General features: G+C 45.7%; 1 protein-coding gene and 1 long non-coding RNA gene across 5 annotated transcripts in view; both read left to right on the forward strand.

Annotated features, from left to right (window-relative positions):
* The first annotated feature begins 4,295 nt into the window (after positions 1–4,295).
* LOC134509907 (uncharacterized) lies at positions 4,296–7,775 on the forward strand. Its single transcript, XR_010069443.1, has 3 exons — positions 4,296–5,408; positions 5,717–5,798; positions 6,776–7,775. It is a non-coding gene; the product is annotated as an uncharacterized LOC134509907 (long non-coding RNA).
* A 2,662-nt stretch (positions 7,776–10,437) lies between these two features.
* The window catches only part of PRR5 (proline rich 5), a 98,998-nt gene continuing 90,920 nt past the window's right edge, over positions 10,438–18,515 (forward strand). For 2 of the 4 annotated variants that reach the window (XM_063354888.1, XM_063354899.1), the window contains exons 1-2: positions 10,502–10,609; positions 11,057–11,139. The gene's annotated coding sequence lies outside the window, so the exon portion shown is untranslated. Of the gene's footprint in view, positions 10,610–11,056; positions 11,159–18,515 lie in introns of all 4 variants that reach the window. The other 2 variants (XM_063354894.1, XM_063354901.1) reach the window with 2 other exon arrangements.

Below are 18,515 nucleotides of genomic sequence, written 5' to 3' on the forward strand. Positions count from 1 at the left end.
GGCACCCCTTGGGGCAGGAGCTGTCGTACACCGTGTGATGGTACAGCACACACTGATGGTATCGCTCTGGGTTGAGGATGCTCTGGGGAGGAAAAAGGAGCATTTTGTTCTCTGACTTTGGCAGATCAGTGGTACCTCTGTTGTGCTGCCCCAGGTAGGCCAGGCAGATGTGTTAGGCCAGCCCGATTGCTGCTCTCGGGCACTTGCCAGCAAATCAAACCCTGTGAGACAGGAGTGTGTGTTAAACCTCTCCAAAGGCTGGTTCAGTAGCTCTGTTCTCCCTTCCCTTCTCCACGGCTCTCTATGGACTGAATCTGCCCTGACCAAGGCAGAAGCACATCCTCCCCTGCTTCTTTAGGAGTCAGCAGAGCTACAAGATTTGCCTCTGGTGCTGCAGACCCTCCATCCTCCTCTCTGGGTTTAGGCTTATCAGTAGCCTTAAGCTTTGGCAAAGGCAGAGGAAAATTCCTTGGGGAGAAGGATGAAGCTCTTCTCTGCCCAGTATTCACAAATGTGCTGGTGTATATTAAGTCCATACTGTCCATGTGAAGAAGCACAGTAAAAGGAAAATAGGTACCTCCCACAGAAAAAAAAAAAAAGCATCATCAGTGCATAGCTGAACTTCAAAAATGTTATACAATATCACTCAAACTCTTCAGTGGGTTTGTAGCTGGTCTAACCAGTCTTTTACATCGTGGAATCTTCCCCTACATATTATTCATTAAACAAAGGTATTTACTAGAGCAGAAACAGCAGCACGTGGCATAGATAACATCTCTAGTACGGGAGGGGGGAAAAGCTCTAACCATTCTTTAGAACATACCTTGCTCTTGTGTGAATGACAGGTACTGCTCCTTCAGTGCAAGGGGCAACATATTCCTGAGAAGTACACAGAAGACTTCCACGGTCGGAGCAGTTTGGAGCCAGCAAATGCCCTACTACTGCTTCCATGCACCTTGTTCATCTGATTGTTGCTTTTAGTACTCGTTTCTACCTTGTTTTCCTGCATGTTCCATGCAGCGGGTTTCCAGCTGCTCCTGAGGGGCAGCCTTTTAAATCTGTGCCTTCCACTTTTTCCTTTTTCATGGGCTCCTGAGTGTCTCTGATTTGAAGGGGTCCACCCGAAGTACAAACAAAAAAGCCATCCTGCTGGCAAGTGGGCTTACATTTGGCATGTAGGAGGCTGTGGAGTCATTTGGAAGGCTTTACAATTGCACAGCTAAAAGGAGATTGAAAACCCCAGTTTAGATGAAAGCAGAAAGCATTATTGTACTTGTATCCGTGTATCTTTTGGCTGCCTGATAATGGCTGTATCGGAGCAAAGGCCTTCTCCAAAGGAATTGAATTACATAGGCAGTGTTTGCCATTCTGGTGGCACACAAGGCTTTCTTCCAGTTATTTGCATAGGTGGTTTATCTTTCTATATCAATAAATGTTTTTCTTTTTTAAATTTCCTTGAACTGTCTCTCTTCAAAGTATCAGCAAGCAAAGCTCCTTAATGACTGCACATTGCTCCGTGATCAAGGACATTTCTCTTCCACAGAACTGTTGTTTGGAAATGTTGTGATGTTTTGACCAGGGAGCTGAGTTGCTCATGATAGAAAAACTCTTTCTTAAGCAGGAGTGCAACATCCCTACGTATGTACCCATCCACATGGATATGCCACTTCACCTTTTGGAAATATAAAACTTGCAGACTTTGGATCTTGACTGAGTAGCAAACTACCTGCTGACGTTCTGTTTTATACAACTCCCAAAGTCTTCAGCTATTCCCTGAAAGAGATAATGCTCACGAACAGCTGGAATTTTCCTGTCCTCAGATTACCCTGTCCCCGAAGTGAGCTGTACAAAGCTGTCTGTAATGATGCCTCGCTGCCCTACGTAGCCAGTAGAGGCCAGCAGCTTAAGCTCCAGAAACTCCTAACCCACCATGGTGGGCTGACCCTGTCTGGACACCAGGTGTCCACCAAGCTGCTCTTTCACTCCCCCTCCTCAGCAGGACCAGGTGGGAAAATATAACAAAAGGGTCGTGGGTCAAGATAAGGACAGGAAGAGATTACTCACCAATTACTGTCATGGGCAAACCAGACTCGACTTGGAGAAAAATTACTTTAATTTATTACCAACCAAATCAGAGTAGGGTAATGAGAAATAAAACCAAATCTTCAAAATACCTCCCTCCACCCATACCTTCTTCCTGGGTTTAACTTCTCTCCTGAATACTCTCCCTCCTCCCCTCCAGCAGCACAGGGACATGGGGAATGGGGGTTGTGGTCAGTTCATCACTTGTTGTCTCTGCCACCCTTTCCTCCTCAGGAGGACGACTCCTAACACTCTTGCCCTCCTCCAGTGTGGGGTCCCTCCCATGGGAGATAGTTCTCCATGAACTTCTCAAACATGAGTCCTTCCCATGGGCTGAAGTTCTTTACAAGCTGCTCCAGTGTGGGTCCCTCATAGGGCCACACGTCCAGCCAGGAGCCTGCTCCAGCATGAGCTTCCCATGGGGTCCTCCATGGGTGCAGGTGCGTATCTGCTCCACCGTTACCCTCCATGGGCTGCAGGGGGACAGCCTGCCTCACCATGGCCTTCACCATGGGCTGCAGGGGAATCTCTGCTGCAGCGCCTGGAGCACCTCCTCCCCCTCCTTCCTCACTGACCTTGGTGTCTGCAGAGTTGTTCCTCTCACATACTTTCACTCCTCTCTTCTGGCTGCTGTTGTACAGGTTTTTTTTTTTCCCCTTCTTAAATATGTTGTCAGTGAGGTGCTACCACCACTGATGGGCTCAGCCTTGGCCAGCAGTGGGTCATCTTGGAGCCAACTGGCATTGGCTCTATCAGACATGGGGGAAGCTTCTAGCAGCTTCTCACAGAAGCCACCTCTGTAGCCCCCTCACTACCAAAACCTTGCCATGAAAACCAAATACACCCACAGATGTGTAAGATTTGAGTTAATTTGTATTTGCTGTTGGAGGAAGGTCAGCTACGGGTGCTGCTGCAAACAAGCGTTAGCCAAAGAATAAAGGAGATGGAGTAGATCTAAACAGTCCTGGGCGGCCAGTCGTTATGCAAGCGATGTATCTGGATACATTAAGAGAGATCAAACATTACTTTTCTTTTTTTTTGTTTGGAAGCAGCAGTGGCTGTGCAAAGACAAATAGGATATGCAGCTGGAGTCTTACAGAAATTTCAGATCTTTTTCTGGTAACGTTTTCGAAAGAACTGGTACAACAGTGGGTATAAGGCACTAAATATGTATGAATTATCATTTTATTCCTTTTAGTCTAGCATCATATTTGTAATGTTATTTATTAAAGTCATTTTGGTATATGGATTTTAAATAAGATATTATTATTCCCTACAGCATTACCAGTGCGCTTCTATTAATATTTGAAATCTGTTACATAGGACTACTGTGACTTTGATCTTCAGGGCATTAAAAATAGTACTTAAAAAAGAAAACAGACTGTCTTAAGGAAGAGCCTCAGCAGTGTAATAAACAAATTGTTTAAAAAACACATCAGAAAATATAAAGTGAAAAATATTAAAGTGAAAATATTTTTGTAAGAAGTTGAAATCGCTGTAATACTTGTGGGTTCTTTAGCCAAACATATTTCCTTAAAGGCTCTGTGTCATTTCACACTTGCTTCTGAGTGTCTCATTGTTCTGGGAAATTTAATCATGATAATTATGTACCATCTCTTCTTTGACAAAGACCCTTAGCGCTTAGCAAACTTTTAATGATATTATGAGGTGTACGAATCACTCTTGCAATCAGGGAAATGCAGCCAGCACTGGCACGGAGTGTGGCAACTGCTTAGTAGCAAGGCAAACGCCCTACATGGTGTCACAGTCGTGGAAGGAATAGTTGAATTGGATCCAGTGGTGGAATAAACAGTAGTTCCAATTTATTCACCACCTAAAATCTTAGAAAGGGTGGACAGAGAACTCCTATAACCTCGTTCCCTGGACCAGAGCGGGTTACTGATTCAGAAGGGCAAGAGCATGACAGCAAGAAACCACCTGTGTCGTTCCCTGCAGTACTTACAGCAGAGCACTGCAACACTTTTTGAGACTCAAAATACTTTGTTGGTTGGTTGGTTTATTTTGTTAGAGTTGTTTTGCTTTGAGGAAGTCATCAGATACTCCGCGTGGCCGTGAGAGTCCCAGTGCCTGCCGACCACCAGCGAGAGGCAGGGGCAGTCTAGACTCGCATGGAGCACAAGGGAGGTTTGAGAAGCGGAGGGACCGCTGCGGTGCCTGAGGCCCTGTCACACGGTAAGGGAGAGTGAGCCTCTCCGCAGCCCCTGCCCTATAGGGGTGGGGATAGGGTGAGAGGACGGCAGTGGCTTCTTTTGATAGATTCCTTTTGCTGGTGATCCTCATGTGCTAGGGATGGAGGTACTCCCATGATTCATGTCATCACTGTGCAGTTCCCTGATGTCCAACAGGAAGGTCACTGGGAAAGACCCTCTTTCTTTGCCCGGTTCACAGCAAACAATTCACACCAAATTGAATAGTTCCAAAGACAAGACGGAGAGAGGTCCTCCCTCAAGCAGCTAAAGTCACAGATGTAGTTTCGCTCCTACAGAAGCTGTGGAAGACCCACCTGCAAATTCAACAGTTGAATCAAAGCAGGCACTTGGGTCCCTGGCATCCTGGACAAGCGTTTTCCACCCTCGGGTGCATCATGTATTCTCAGGGCGGCCTCACTGATTTGGATCAAAAATTTCAGTCTGGATTTGAGACTCTCTTCCTAATGAAAGCTTAATTTGAAAATCACCTAATGCTGATTGATTTACAAGATAAGATAAAAACAGGAGGAAGGATAGTCTCTCTCTCCCCTCTGTGGTTCATAGCCATCTCATATCTGGGATGGTGGGTTTGGGACTGTGGACTCCTGCCAGGCTTCACCTGAGAGTGTGTTTAAGCGATGCTAAGTGCAAACAGAGCAGAGATCCCAGCCGGCATCTCTGCAGAGTCCTGCAGTACTGCTACCAGTAATCGAGCTCGGGGCTGACATTGCACTGAGTGGCATCATCAAAGATGCTGGTTTTTGAAATGTCGGCTGAACTGCTGTTCCTTTTCCTTCACTGCTGACTGTCAAGTTGAAATCTCTGGTTTATTTCACATATCCTCCAATGTTGGCCAAAACAACTCCAAAATAAAAAATGGTTCTAATGTTCAAACCTGTTTGTTTATGCTGAATCCTTGGTGGCAACCATCTGCTGCTGTACTTAACATTTAACTTACCAGAACACTTGGAGATGTCTTGAGGTTGAAAAGTTCCTGGACCACCGAGAAGCAATATGAGATGGAAGATGGGATGTCTAAGATACATATCCGTGGTATACCGCTGATTTGCTACATGCCCTTCAGCAACTCATACCTGCTTTTACATCTATTTTGGTGTAAGTACGCTTACTTGTATTTTGGTGTCTTACTTATTGCAGCTATTTTGCAAAATAGCTATCAGTGTCTCAAATGGATGCTTTGAAAGAGCTAATTAATTAATGTTAGTGAAGCATTTGGTATTCTTGGATAAAAGACACTACAGAAAAACAAATTATTATCCCTTATGTTGTAAATCAGATTCCACTTCATTCCTAAACACTTGCTGTATCTAAGGCTGATAGCAAAAACCAACAAGCTCATAAAAAAAAAAAGGTAAAATACAGTCGCCTGAGGGCTTCCTTAATCAGAGATCTTTCCTTTTCAGATGAAAAAGACATCTACAGTGAACAATTTCACTAGCCAAGAAACAATAAAGAAGAGGCTTCCCGTGCGAAGTTAAATAGATGGTAATTACTTTGTGACTAGAGAAGGAGTGTGGGAAGAAGGCTGAGACAAGCATCCCACTTCTGAGCCACTTAAGCTACGAAGAAAGCCAAAGTCCTATGGCTCCATTAAGAATCAGAAGTTAGAGGTCTTTATCACAGCTGTCTCCTAGCTGAGAAAGTTATCTAATCATCTACTTGCACCTTGCTTGCCTAGGGAGGTTTCCTTTTCCACGGTCTGCAGCTGTACCTTTGTACTTCAAGCCCTATTTAAAATTTTGTGGTTATGGTTCATCTTCGCTTCCCATCCTCACCTCCTCTGACAACACTCCCTTCTGTAATTTGAGGAGATGCAACAGCAGGGACACGTAGAACAACCATGCGCACACAAAACCCATAACTGCGTGCAATAAAGTAAATTCGGCCTCATATTAATTTTAACCAGCTGGTGAAAACCGGGCTTTCTCTGGGCTCTTACTTCATTGTTTAGAAAAATGACTGGTTGGCAAGAGATTGTTCTTGCAGATGGAGGGAAATTTCTGCCTCCAGTAATATCTGTGGAATGAAGCTGCCTGGAGTGGGCATGCTACGGCTTAACTGAGGACACTCTCTGGCAGTCATACTCTTCAACAGCGTGAGCTGGTAGTTTTCCACAGCCTTTACCCAGTATCAGGACATCAACCTTTTTCCATTAACTCATCCTTTCTGCAGCTCTGTGGTTTCCTGTGCTTGTTCTAGTGCGAATTTCCTCCCATCCACAACTTTGTTGTGCAGCTTTTACTTCAGGAGGCAAGAGCTTTGCCCTTGTTCTGGTAATTGTGAATTGCTGAGGGCACAAAAAAAACCCCTGCTAACAGCTAACGCCCTACATTTCCCAAAGCCCTACATATTCTTCCTGCTGCCATAGCTGAGACATCTAAAAAACGTGCCACCTCAGCATACTAGGCACCAGGAAACCTTTGCTTAAAATCAACTTTACCAATCTCCCGTCTCTCTGACAGCCTGAGAAGATGAGCGCCGGAGTCTCCAGCAACACATGGATGACGATGTTTCTTGCAGAGCTGCCTCGTAGCTTGGCAGCCTGGCTCAGCTACAGCCAGCTTGTACATACGCTCTCGCCTCAGCCTTTACTGCTGCCACTCGGGCTGCCCCGGTGACTAACATCGCTGGCAGTGGTGGCCCTGCTCCTTGCAAATCTTCCAGCTGATTTTTGCCATCTAATCAAGTCTCCTCCGTGACATCACCTGCAGGAGGGAAAAGGAGCTCATAAACCTGGCGATCTAACTTAAAAGCTGCTGCTGTCTCTATGCACGTCTCAGGCTACTCCTGTGTGATGCTGACGCTCCCTTTGGTCACCTACTGCAGGGAAACGAAGGGAGATGGAAGTTCGACAAGGTCCTGTCAGTAGGATAGCCCCCAAGACCTGGCTTCTCCTGCGAGACGTATTTATCTTGCTGCTTAGCACAGCCCCTCTACTAGGCAAGCTCCCTCAGGTAGAGAAACCTCCTGTTCTGGCCGTACGAACTTCTGCCTCCCTCAACAGCCGACCAAGAATGTACCTGCGTGTGCAAGGCAGCAATTCGGGCTTTTGCAGGGTGAGCGTGCCCTGCCAGCTCTGGCGTGTGGCCTGCTAGCAAAGCCATCTTTGCACGGAGGTGAAGAGCGGTGGGGAGGTCCTCCTGCGGCACCACCCCAGTCGGCTGGTTCCATGCACCTCCTGTTTTGCTGGAAGCACAATTTTGGACAGAGATCTAAAACCGGCTCTGGGAAGGGAGGGAACACAGAGAAGGGGGCTGAGCCACCTGTTGATTTGGCTTCTGCTGCCTTCCTGGGCACGCTTTGGTTGGACATTTCTAGTTTTGTACAGGTACTGAAGAGGGCTTGCTTTCTCTTTGACTCTGTCCTTTAAAACAGGCAAAAAATTAACGATTCCTATGTACAGATAGCTCTACACCTGACTGTTTTGCTGCCTGGGCACCTGGGCTGACTACAGTTCTAACGCTCCTGGTTTGCTTCTTGATGCACTTACAGTATCTGTATCAAAGCGATGGGGGGCAATAAAATCAGTTGACACTTTCTCTGAACTGTTGCTGCCTCCATAGAATCACAGAATGGTTTGGGTTGGAAGGCACCTGAAAGGTCATCTAGTTCCAACCCCCCTGCCGTGGGTAGGGACATCTTCCACTAGACCGGGTTGCTCAAAGCCCCGTTACCAGTGTAGCTGTGCTCTGCCCATCGCCTCTTGTACTTACACTGGTAAAAGATTAGACAGAATAGACCTTAGTAGGAAGATGTTGCTAGTGATGTGTGTGGTTTGGGGTTTTTTTTGTTGTTGTTTTTTTTTCTGAAGCAATTGGATGCATTTGGTTGTTAGCAAAGGATTTGAGCATATTCTGACTGATGTTGCTCCCTCTGGCACTGAGATTAATTTGAACATTTTGGTATTTTTTCCTGGTGTGAAAACCAAGCATAACTAAACATTTCTCACACGAAGATCCCGTATCGGGTTGGTATTTCACCTGCCCTGAGTAATCATAAATTAGCACTGCAAAAGGAGGCTCTGATCCTATAGGAGGTTCCTAGCAGAAGGAGGTTTTGTGTCCATGCTAGTTTTGACGGAAGTCAGCTGGGCTGTGGAGGGGTGCAAAGAGGTTGCCCATTTGGCTATAGCCGTGATCCTGGTACTCATCATTAAAATCAATTGTAAGTACAAATTCTCTCATTTTTATGCTTGCTAGGGAGTATGTAGTTTTTAAAACAAAGCTTTCAGGAAACTTCTAGAGAGAATGTAACCTATATGGTTTTGCTTTGTTAAATAAACAAATGAATGTATTTGAGGCTTTTGATGACAAATTCAGATACTGGTTCCTACCAAAAAAGCATTGCTTAATAGTGATTCTCTAGCACTTACGGATCAAAGACCCAACTCAGGTTCCTTTGCATATTAATTAATTGTGTTTTAATCATTCAGTTTAGATTTTCTAAAATGGAGACAACTTAAAAGAAAACAGACAGTGATGAAAATGTCTCTTCCAAGGGCTTTAGTTTGTCCTAGAGACCTACTGTTTGAAAAAATGCCAGATCTGGAGAAGAAACTGCTCCCTGGTCCTCAGATTAACTCTTTGCATTCAGGGACAAGGGCAACCAGGGAAATTCCTACCATTATTCCACCAAAGGTTTAGAAGGTCTTGGCCAGGTTTCTGGGTCAGTTAAGCTGATGAGAAATCACGGCTTTCTTCTGTGCAGGAGCATAGTTTTATAGCTTACATGACTCTTGGACTACTTAGTCACGAACTTGATTGTTTCACCGTTTAATCACAGAAGACGCCATGACTTTTGCAGGTATAAATACCCAATGACAACTCACGCACTGCTGCTGTTGTCTTTGCAGTCAGAAAACAGGCAACTGTACCTTAACTGCTTTTAAAACATAATGTGCCCTGAACACATCAAAGGAGGACTCCTTTGTATGATCCTTACTTCTCCTCTATTAGATTCCTTCATCTTGTGTTACCATTCAAAGTCATTATAGCCTGAAAACAAACTGCATCAAATCAATAGAGTGGGTCGCTGATGTCCAGCTTCCACTGAAATGGGAGGAAAGTGAAGCATGAGCAGCCCCTTCTCAGATCAGAAGACCACATATTTCGAAGCCCAGGGTACTGTGACGCGATGTTGTGGCATTAACACGCAAACACAGCCCTCATTTGAGTCCACTTCTTGGCACTGCCATTCCCTCAGGCGGGCCAGCTGAAGTAGGTAGGAAACCAAAGCAGCGCGTCTGCCAGATACCCAAAACGAGCTAAGATTTGATGTGGCTGAAACTCGTGGTGGAATTGATTTGTATAAAACTTCCTTTGGTTTAAATCCCTGCAGGGTGCACTTTAAATCCCATAACTCAGATCAAAACTACCAACTACAGACCGGGCAAAACCACAAGTTTTGATTGATACGCAGCCATAAAGCAAACTTCAGCCAGACCGTGTTTTGCTGTCTCTGTGCGGGAACCTATGCTCCAGCGAAACCCTTGCCCGGGGTCTCTGCACACGCGAGTCCCTGTGCCGATGGCGCCAGGCAGGATGCTTCCCAGCGGGCTCCCAGCTCCGCCGGCACCGGAGCGCCTGGAGTAGCATCTCTTCTCCTTGAGACTTGACACCCGTGTTCGGGCTCCTTTGTACTCCTGCCTCCGTCCAACTCCAGCCTCAACCCGCACCTTTCTCGTAGGAAAACTGAAGGTCTGATTCGCTGCCCGCGTACCATTCCCCCATTCCCCCTTTTCTTCCCCTTCAGCAGCCCCAACCCCGCAGCTCGCTGGAGCGGGCTCATCAGCCAGGCTTCGGCTCGGCGGTTGTTCCGCAAAACCACTCGGGAGGCTGCACCGACGAGCTCAGCGCTCCCAAACCGGCCGCCGCTGGCACCGGACCCGCCGCTACCCGCCGCCGAGTCCCCGCTGCCGGGCGGAGGGGGGCCGGGGGGGACGCCGCCCGCGGGAGGGAAGGTGCTGCCGGGGTCTGCGGCTGGGCGGTTTCGGGGTTTCGAGGGGGAAGCGGGGGGGGGTGGTGGTGGTCGTGTTCCTCCCCTGGCTCCCTCCCGCCGCTGCCCCTCCCGGCGGTGAGGCGGGGCCGCCCCGCCCCGCCGGCGGCTCCCGCGGCCGCGCATTGTGCATCGCGCCGCTGCCCCGGGCGGCAGCGCCGGTCCCGGCCCCTCTCCCTCTCCGCTGCGGGGCCGGCGGATATTCCCTCCCCCTCTCCTCCTCCTCCTCCTCCTCCTCCCCCCCTTCCACCCTCCTGAGGCGGGCCTCCGGCTCCTTCCCGCGGCGGCCGGGGTCGCGCACGGTGAGTGGGGGGCGGCTGCGGCGGGGGCAGACGCGCACCCCCGGCGGTTCGGTCTGGGGGAACCGGGCGCTGCGCCTGGGTCCGCGCCCAGCCCGGGGGAAGGGAAAGCGGGTCTGTCCCTGCGTGTCCCCCCAGCCGCGGGGGGGCACGGCGCCTGCGGGGGGTGGGGGGGCCTGGGGAGCGGCGGCGGGGACCCCCCTCTTGGCGCCCAGGGGCCGTGGGGCGGCGGGGGGCCGTGTTGAGGGAGGGGAGGCGGCAGAGGAGCGGCGCCCGTGGTCCGAGGTGGGCTCCCGGCTCTGCCTGTTCCCGTGAAGGGCGATGGAATAAGGCGCCTTGTAGCCGTTGGGGTGATTTCTGTTGATTCTAGACTTCGGGCTGGCAGGTTTTTGCACACCGGGTGAATATTAAATTCGTGTTTGTGCAGACGCTCATCTCCTTTTTTTACAGTCTGAAATAGCTATCTCAGGTAACTGGAGTTGACTCTAAATGTGATTCCTGTGGGTTGACTGCCGTAAGCCTTATTCACGCAAGTAAGAGCTATATGCATGAGTAAGAATTCTTTTTTTTTTTTTTTTTTTTTTTTTGTAGAATGATTTTGCATGTTTCCACCCCAAAGCGTATGGTCTCTGATGGCTTTTGTAGAAGGTGGGCTTGCCCGGTTCAATTTTTGTCAGCGTGCGTGCAGTCGCTGTTAATTTCGGCAGCTCGTAAGTGGTCATTGGTGAAGGTCCGGTGTCTTCGTTTTCTTCAAGAATACGTTAAGTTGGATGTGTGCCGGCGTTTTAGCATTGTAGAAGCAACAAGAGAGGCAGCCTTAGGAAAAGGATCGAGGAAATGATTTAGCTTTTCTAATGTTCATCACTTCCAGCCAGCATACTTTTAAACATTTCATTTTAAATTGCAGGAAACAATCAGTTTTTGCATTTACCAGCATGTTGATTAATAATGGAAAGATGGGTCTAAACTAAATTTTGGTGCTTCGTTTAAGATAAATGCTTTTCATTTCTCTTGTCTCGCACACCTATTAGCTTTTAGGAAAAAGAAGACTATTAGGTGATGATTAGGCAGCCTTCTTTCAATTTGAATAAAAGGAATAGTTCGATACAGGCCAGCTGTAGCATAATGGCTACGCTTGGCATCTAGTGCGTAGTTGGATGTAGAGCTGTGGTACCGCCCAGCAAAACTGTTCTTTGTTCATAACTTCTCCCATCGCCAAAGCTTAGTGTATCTAAAACTTAGTTCTGGGAGTAGGATGAATTCTGCGTATAACCCTAGTTTTCTCTACGATAGTCTATTAATACGTGACTTACTATGAAACGTGTATTGACAGGGATTTCATATTTATAATATACACCATTGACTGAATGACTTAATGCTTCATCTTTCTTTTTCTCATTAATAATCCAATTAGGGGAAGACTCTGGAAGGAATATGGAATTAAGACACGTTCCCAGTGGATACGCAGTAAAAAGACACTGCAAAGCAGACAGAGTAAGAGGACTTTCCAAAAGTACTCGTCACCCAAGACAGAGCCAGATTTTAAGCACTTCTAGGCCTGTGTTTAGGCTCCAGAGTAAATTGCTAGATTTTCGAGTCTTTCTTTTCAGTTTGCAAACTTCTGTATCCAGAGTTCTTTGGGGGACCTCCGTGTAAGCCAAGTTTTGAGTCTTCAACACTTAAGAAAATCAAGCCCCAAGCACTTCAAAAAATCTGGTTCTTGCATTACAGTCATACCTCCCCCCATTTCTATTCTAAAGGCATTTCCTTTTGATTTTTATGACAGATAGAATTATAGTTATAAAAAGTGGCCACAATGAAGAAAGCCAGTAAAATTGCTTTAATTGTTGGGGTTTTTTTAATGTAAAAGCCAGTGGGATTAATGAACAGCTCCATAAATACATGTGATAAAATGCACGATTGGTAATAGAACTGTAAGTGGTACTTAATCTTTGAACAAAAATAACAGGTAATGGCTAAAAATAGTATTTCCCGTTTCAACAATAGAGTTAAATATTGTAATGGATATTAACTGCAACAAGGTAGATTGGTCCAGAGCTGGAGGCTCTGACCATTCGTAGCCACTGACCTTCTGGCCTACTTCTTTATTTTTTCCTTCAAAGTATCACTCTTGCACGTGTGTTTGGTAATAAACCACAAATGCAAACTAAAAAGCTGTTCTTTAAGGGAAAATCGGTGCTTTTTTGCTACGCAGTAGTGGCACTATAATTTTTAGAATGCATTCTGATTTTGTGTAGCTCAGCGCAAGCTGCTGAGCTGTATTCAGGTTGTGCCTGGATTTACCAAAGCGGTTGGTCCCGCACATGGACAAGAGCATCCTTGCACCAGAAAGGAAACAATTAGGTCTGGGTCTGATCTTTTAACAGTGTTTGAAACATTTCAACATCACTGCTGGATAAATGCCTTCATATTAAGGTCAATGAAAAATATGCCTCTCCAATAGCTCTGGCCACAGCCTCTCGAGGAGCTGTTGAATTATGAGAGCTCGTAATTATCTGCCTACATCTGTGTCCCGGGACTCATTGACACTGAGCACAAAGAAGAGAAGAAAATGACAAATGCTTGTCCAGAAGCATGTCCTCTCGGTGGCATTTGCTTTCCCTCTGGTTTCTTAGGATAAGACTGGCGAGTTTGGGGTGTGGAGAAAAAGGTGATTAATTAGCTAGTGCATCTCTAGCCCTTGGAAGACGGAAAATACTGTATGGGGATGATTTGAATTAAGTGCTGTTATTCCCCGCTATTAAAGAAATTGCTTGCCTGCTCTGTGTCTCGTGTTGGAGTCGTAGGCGACCTTAAAGCATTATTTAAACTGTGGTTCAGGTCTCTTTAAGCAGAAGGGCCAGGGAAAGTCTTTCAATAGGGGGGAAAAAAAGTAGGTAAAGATTTTCTTGTTTAAGCCTTCTGTTTAGCAGCTGCAAATCTGTGTGTATGGGAGGGAGGAAAAGGGAGTCGAATGGAGCCGAGCGAGGAGCTGTGGTGTGAGGTAAAATTCTGATATTGTTCTCGCATGCCACCCCGCTAATACATTTGCATTTAAAATTTCCAGGCGAGCCAAACTGTAGGACCAGTGCAGAATGCTAAATGCAACCTGACAGCTGACTTGGAAAATGCCACATAACGATGCCGGGCATTCCCTTGCTCGGACAATTGAGCTGAAGATTGTTTCTTGTAGTGATTATGGATCTGAAGCAGAGACAGGTGCAGAAAAAAAACGGGACATCATTGAAAGATGTTTACTTTCTGTCACATTACCCTGTGACTGCTGGAAGACTCACAGGAACTGTAAACCCCAAATCCCTCCCTGCCCTTCAGCTAGCCACAATATACTCCTTTGTGGCGCTCAGGCTGAAATTCAATCTGCCTGGGAGGCTGACGAGTGGTTCGGGGCACAGTTGCGATCCGAAAGATATTGGGTATCACCAGGGAGGTACGTACCCTTTGTGCCGCTTGTGCGAGCAGACGAAGCAGCAGGTCTTTTGGGGAAACTTGGTGACGCAGCTCCTGTATAAGAGTGAAATGTATTTATGCTCAGTGGCGGCATGATGTAGATGCCAGGGTGGTGACAACTGAGGAAAAAACATGAAAGGCATCAGAAGAGCTCAGTGCATTATACCTTTTCATGTGTAAAACTTGGGTGTCTGCAGTTATTGGCAATGAACTCTGCCTCTGCAGACAGTCCAACGGTGCAGAACAATCTAAGGAGACTGAGGGATGGAAAAGGGAAAAGAAGATGAACGGTAGGTTAAAGTGTGGATTGGGTGTGAAAGAGCACAGGCAAAGTCCCAGGGCTGAAACAAACCGAGGGCCTGCGGTCGGGCACGGCTGCTGCAGTGACGCAGTAGTACAGGGCAGCTCAGTTGTCCGTGATATCCTGGTTATGAATGGAAGAATAACAGGCTTTACATGGGCAGTGTGGATGCATCTGCCTCCCTGCCTTAAATGTAGGACACCTGCCCTTTGAAAGTTTGAAAGGGAAGGGAAAGAGCTGGTGAGGAGAGCAAAGGGACTGATTTCTGAGGAATGATTAAAAATGCTTAATGTCACCAGATTATCTAAGAAGCAGAGATACCAGCAATTTCAAGTGTGGGTACTCAAGACGTAGCCACGTAACCTTTGCAAGACTTAATGGGCTGCAGTAGAGAAGGTGACTTGAACATCAAGAAAACCTTCTTGATGGAATGAAGGTAAATAATCTTCCATGAAAAATGCCGGTAGCGTTGTTGATGGTGGCTTTTGTAAAGCTCGTAGAGAGCCCTGGAAAATGTTGTGCAGGGCTGGCAGCTCAGGGTCACACCTCCCCTGGCTGAACGGTGTCTGCGGATTAGGATGGAGGTTTTAGAAACAAGGCTCTTCAGTTAGCAGGCCAGCTCCTCTGCTTGGAGTCAGCTTCTCAACTCCCCTGTGTGGCCTGCTGGAAGGGACGGAGTCATGCTCTGCTAGCTTGGATTAGATGCTGACGGGGAGGGAAACGAATTAATAGATCTTATTCCATCTTTAACTCATAGGAGCCCGTGAGCCAGGAAAATACGAACGCTTACCTTGCTGGCAGCTGAAATGCATGCCATTATTCTGTAAAACAAATGTTGTAGCGTCTCCTATGTTGTTCTGGTCACGCGGTGAGGGAGGATGTGATGGAAGACACTTTTCCTGTGGTGAGCACAGCAGGCCGGGCTAGAAATATTTCTCGGTTTATGTTATCTCTGTTATTTTGTGTCCTTGGGTCCATGTTGAATTCTCCTCTTGAGGAAAAGTTAGAATGCAACAGGCTCAGGGTGTTTTCCTGCTTCAAGTTCCAGCCATTATCGGCAAAAAAATCCAAAGGATATTTTTGGACAGTAGGTACCTCTTCCTTTGCTGACTCCTGTAATAGACACAACATTGCATACTTACTGAAATGTGAACAGCAACTTCAAAGGGGTGAGCAGCTCTGCTGAAGTCGCAGGCGATGCACAAACAGATTAGAAGGGCCGAGGGCCGTGATCCAAAATGCTCCGCAGTCAGGGAAGAGTCTGCTGCTTTGGGTCAGCTCCAGCAGTTCTTCAGTCCAAGATCTCATGTTTGCTTATGTTTGGATTTAATCAATTTATTTCGGTTTAAGCTGTCTTTTACAATGCGATCCAAGAATGTAAAGAGGTTGCAATTTTGAACTTAATTAGTTTCATGGTATTACTGTACCCTACTGATTATTGTCCTGTTCCTCCCCTCAGATTTGAGGTGGGTCAGTTCATAAAAAGTCTGATTAAAAAGACCACTGCATAGTATGACGTATGATAGTACAGTAACGTGTCTCTCCCGGGTGGTTTGATGTCCTAACGTGTAATCTTTCTTCCGCTGGATTGCTTGTTGTATCCCAGAATAAACCAGAGTTTATGTAAATTAGGCATGGTCTTACTGCAGAACAGGTGCTCCAAGATGGTATGTTGTTGCTAGATAGGGAGGAATATTTTTATTCTGATTCGTAGTGGCTGCTTTAAAAATTGGAGGCAGCTTGACTGTCTTCAGCATGAATGGTTTATTGGACGGTAGGCACGGAAAACATTGACAAATGTTTACAACGCTGACTTAAGGATGACTCTCCTTTAATTAAGTGTAACTTGAGTCCCAAAATTTCTTCATCTGGTGACTTGGTACTAGGTTCTTACTTTCTGTGTTGTCCGTTTGAAGTGGAAAGTCAGAAGAAAAGACGCTATGAAATTTTGTTGTCTTGATTGCAAAGGACATTAGAACACTGAGAGAAGTTAAGCATTCTTCCAGAAACTGCATTAACCCACCTTGGATGTGCTCATCTGGCCCCTCCATAAGCCAGTACTGCTGGTTTTCTTTTCGCCACTATATCAATCTTCTGTAAAATATTCTGTTAAGGTTCTCTCCAAGAAGAATGGAGGGCCACTCCTTTTCCTTTGATTAACTACTTATATCCTGATCTAGAGAAATACCAGCAAACTGGTTGAATTTGGTGATTTTCATTGATTCCAATGAGTAAATTAAGTTTGCATCTAGTTGTCCCTGTAAGCAGAACACCCACTGTTGGCTGCGTTAGTTCATAGATATGACTTGGGTTTACAGTATCAATTACTTTTTAAAGTAAGGCACTAAGGATTACACACAGAGAGTCTCGATTGACTCCTGAGCGCTCCACTGGTGGTTAGTGGTCATGGTTTTGCTTGTTTGTTTTGCTGGGGTTTGCGGTGGGGTTTTCTTGTTTGTTTTATTTAAATTTATTTTAATTTTTTGCTTTGGAGGACTAGGCCAAAGCCACTGTCAGCAGGTTATGAGATTTAACAGATGATTGGGTTGGCTTGGCATAACAAAACCTCTACTCCTAAATAAAGCTTTGTCCCTTGTATAAGTTATCCTGTCGTGTATCCTATGTGAGGTCTGAATCAGTCCAATTCAAAGTGCCAGGAAAAAGACATTCTTGTGGTGATTCTGGCATCTCTGAAGATAGAAAGTATTGGAAAATTTGAGAGAGCTTGTTCTTATAAAATACCCAAGCCAATTTTGTATAACTGAGAAGCAGCTTGGAAAGTTCAGATAAGAAGCCAGATGTTGGCCCAAACTTGTGAGATTTGCTTGCGTGGATCAAGTCTGGCTTTACAGCATGCTTCCCAAATTAATTCTGTAATGTTTAATTCCAGCATGAGTCGATTTTCCATTTTATTCTGCATGACTTCTGCTCATTTGTCATTATTAAACAATTTCCTGGAGATATTCAGGCTTAAGTATGTGTTTGTATGACTACCAGAATTGTCTGCAGTTACACAGACAGCACAGAAAATATTAATGCAGGTTAGAAGATAAATTTTTCCCATCTACAGCACTGTGTAGACCTTGTTACAGTCATCAAGCATTTCTCAAAGTTTACCAGAAGATTTAATTTGAAGAATGGTCTCAGCTAGGAGCAGATGCAAGGTTTATGCTTAGCATACTCCTGTGTAGTAAATTCCTCTTCCTTTTAGCATTGATAATATGCTGCTGGCATCCTTCCTTTTTACTCTTTTGCTGGGAAAAGAGTATCCAAAAGAATATTTATTAGCTGATTTAAATTCAATTAACTTCATTTCCCTTTCATGGAGTTTTTAACAATGTTTAATGAGAGATGCAACTGAATTGCACAGCTATTATTTCCCCCTGAACACATCGAGGTCTTTCGTGAATTCCCATGAAGGTTTCTTGATCATTCACATTTTAATCCCGGCCCTCATAATTATTTTGTAGCATATGGAACGTTCTTGTAGATGCTAATTCTGGTAGCCTTTGCCATGCTTTTTTAACAAATAGTTCCAGTCCCTCGTTTATCTGCCTTAGGATCTACTGTTTATTGGTGACTTGGGTTTTCTTCTGCCTTAAAACCCTTGGGTTAAGGAGCTAAGACCACCCTGTGCTAGGCAGAGTACGAACACAAAACAAAGTGCAGTCCCTGCCCTGCACATTAACGCTTTGTTCTTATGACTAAATGAGGGCGATTCCTCTTAACTGATCCGTACTGAGACCTCTCCAGACTCTCAGTTGCCACTTTAGCAGCTTTTAGATATCCTAGAAGGTAAATCTCCAGCTTAGGGAGAAAACAACTTAAAACTGAGCACCACTACTGCAGAAACAAGCCTTGTGCTTGATGGAAGCTGTAAAGAATTTAAGTTTATAAAGCCTGCCTTTCATCTGTGTGCTCGGGCAAAAATATGATGCACTTTCCTCTCTTCTTTGCCTTGCTTTTCCTCTCATTCGAGCAAATGGGCTGATGAATGCTTAGGCAAAATGTGCCCCTCCTGTTGTCTGTCTTGTTTGCTCGCTTCTTCCAACCGCTTCTCTATTTAGTGTTAAACAACAGGAGAAGAAAATCACAACTAAAAATGAAGATTTTCTGTTATCGCGTAATCCTGTGAAAAAG

This window comes from Chroicocephalus ridibundus, chromosome 1 (assembly GCF_963924245.1).
Source record: "Chroicocephalus ridibundus chromosome 1, bChrRid1.1, whole genome shotgun sequence".
NCBI lineage: Eukaryota > Metazoa > Chordata > Aves > Charadriiformes > Laridae > Chroicocephalus > Chroicocephalus ridibundus.